We start from the raw sequence: 3,000 nt of genomic DNA on the forward strand, positions 1-3,000 counted from the left end.
GAGCTCGTGAATTAAAACGAGCTTTCCAGCCAAAGTAGATCAAATTCGATGCCAAAAATGTCTTCCCTATGTCATATCACATCTTAATGCCAATTTTCAGCGATTGAATCGCATTCCAACCTCTTCATTTTCTCGATCAAACATCATGCAGAACTGTTCTTCGTTTCCCGCCAATTTTCAGTTTTCAAATTGTTGAAGAAGGTGCCCCTTATCCTGGACTGGGGTGCGAATAGCAGATGCCTTGGGGTTGACCTGGGGGTGTCCCTTAGTAATTATGTTACCTCTTATCCAAACTTGGGTGTCCGAATAACACTTTTCCTCCGGGTGACAAAATCAACTTTTTGAGCCGAATTTTCCAAAAATGTTTATTTCCTAAAAATACATAAAAACAAAATATTAGTACAAAAACGAGTGCCAACAATATATAGTATTGAGATCAAATTAGACACAAAAATGTGTCTATCAATATATACCGCAATATACCAGTGAATAACGTCCAAGAATCATATTGATCTTTTAACTGTTACCCTGTTCAGTCATTTTTGAGGTATTTTTCATTTTTTCGCCAATCTTTTTTGATAGGATGGATGGATTTGTTCATGGCCTTATGCATGCATTTGTTTGTGAAATTGTTCTTGGATTTAATCAATTTGATGCAAATTTGATTGTCTCAAATGTTGTCACTATGATTTGGTATAGGGATTGTAGAAGTAATAGTGTATGGATTGTAATTTTGTAAAAGAAAAAATTGAACATGACATTATCATAGTGGTGGTGGTAGCTTGGGTGATAGCTCTGATTTGGTGTCAAATGATTAATATACTTCTTATCCTACTGGAAAATGCTTGTGTGTGACCAATGCTACTACATATTTGATTTTGAACAGACTGAGGATAATATCTCGGTCAGTAAGTGGAGTGTCCAATTTTGTCTCCCAACTAAGCATTTTTTGTTTTACTCTTGCTTTTTAATGCTGACAAGAACATAAATTTTTCTCGGTGTTAAGACCAATGAGGTTGGTCTGGTCAGCAACATCAAAAAATGCATCCATAAGACTATGCACACATACCTACAATAACGTTACTTCTGTTTTTTGTTTTTTTCTATGATGCACTTCTGTGCAATATAATTTCTCAGTTTCCCTCAACTTTTGCATTTTTGACATCCTTAAATGTGTTCCCTTAAAGTCGTGGTCAGTTTATTGCTAATCTGCAATCCTCTGTGGTACACATTCGCAGGGACTAAGGAGATTTTTTCATTTTAATTTTACTGCAGCTGTCAGAGATCATAGTTTAAATAATGTTGTGGAAGTGGAGCAGATGTAGCATTTCCTATGTGATTTGGGATATCATTGCAAACTGATTCCTACTTGCGTGAATATGAATTTGTACCTTTGCCAGAATTATAAGCGGTCTTCATTTCCTAGATTAAATCACCGTTCTCCTTTGTGCTACTCATCCAACGTGAACTAAATCATCTGCAGTCTAATGATGGAGTATTCCGATCAGTGCAACTACTAACATTGCGGTCTAATGATGGAGTATGCTAGTCAGTGCAACTATTAACAACTCCTGAACAACTTTTAGGACCTTTAGATCACCTTTATAAACCCAGGGTGCAGCTTTACAGACCTCAGACTAATTGTAAGTACTTGTTCTTCCTTAATTTTGCATTATAAAATATGGAAAACTTTCTTAAACAAATATGTGAATTAGGGTTATAATTGTCATTTGAATTGTAATTTCCGTACATTTTAGCTAATGTGAATTGTTTTCCATGAATGCAAGTATAACTTTTGGTATTCAATGTTTGAACTTGAACTGATTTGCACTATTTTGTCTTTAATCTGTTAACTGAGTCTGCATGTTATTATGATAATATCTTAATTACAGTTCAAGCTTTCAATAAACTTGACCATTTTTTGATGTGTTCTGCTTGGTGGTGTTTGTTTTGATTGTTTAGCAGGATTTTGTGGCCTGGGAATGGACTGCTGGCGTGGATTTAGCACAAAATAGGTGTAATTTGAAGTATCAATTCTATTAGAGTTTGAGATTGTGTAGATTTAGTTTATAATTTTTTATTATTGTGTAAATCACTGTACTCTGAAACATATTTATATTTATGAAATTTGAAATCTTTGTTCGGAAATCAGTTTTTGTCTATGAAATGCTTGATTTAGATATTACTTTACCGACTATGAATCATATACCACAACAATGGTCTATAAACAATATTAGAAAACAATTCTCTTAATAGGCTTTTGCGGAAGAAATGTTGCTTTAATGCAGGTTTTCTTGACGTTGTTGCAAGAGAAGCCTATAACAGCACCTAAGTGGTGTGGCAAAAGTATTTTCACAAAAAATAAAATTAAATATTTAAATAATTAAAATGAACTAAATATTCTTTTGTCTCACATTATTGCCTCACTATATGCTGTTGCTAAAACCTACCCTTTGCTAAAATGCACATAAGGTGTGGCAATAACTTCTTGTCACACAGGTTGTTGCCACAGTGTGTGGCAAAATATTTTGATGTGGCAAAAGGCTATTGCCACATGAAACATGGGTTCTTTCCATGCAGAGAACATGTTGCAATACACTAATTTTCTTGTAGTGGTGGTTCGTGGATCTCGAGGTAGGCGTGGCTTGTCATCAAAAGAGGTGGGAATACTTTTAACTCTTTTGAAACCATTGTTGTTTCTTTTACAAAAGTTTATGTTTTACAAACTCATGCATTGTCTATTTGTGCATTTCATACATTATTTAGTTTGTATTATGATAATTCTGATGATTCTTTGAATCTTTTCATGAATTGGAAAGGACTTGTAATGTTTGTCATTATGAATTGTTTTGGGAAATAAGCATTTCCACGTGTGGTATATAGGATACGCTCCTTCATTTATATCTACATGAATTCAGCTTTTATGCTTATCAGGTGTGGAACAACCCGGCATCAATATAGCTATGTAGGTGTGGAAAAACCCGGCATCACTAATATATA

General features: G+C 34.3%; 1 long non-coding RNA gene across 1 annotated transcript; it reads left to right on the plus strand.

Annotated features, from left to right (window-relative positions):
* Positions 1 to 1,498: 1,498 nt before the first annotated feature.
* LOC113326630 lies at positions 1,499 to 2,143 on the plus strand. The gene is made up of 2 exons (XR_003348429.1): positions 1,499 to 1,643; positions 1,966 to 2,143. It is a non-coding gene; the product is annotated as an uncharacterized LOC113326630 (long non-coding RNA).
* Positions 2,144 to 3,000: the final 857 nt, after the last annotated feature.

The sequence above is a fragment of the Papaver somniferum genome, unplaced genomic scaffold, assembly GCF_003573695.1.
Source record: "Papaver somniferum cultivar HN1 unplaced genomic scaffold, ASM357369v1 unplaced-scaffold_10, whole genome shotgun sequence".
Lineage (NCBI taxonomy): Eukaryota > Viridiplantae > Streptophyta > Magnoliopsida > Ranunculales > Papaveraceae > Papaver > Papaver somniferum.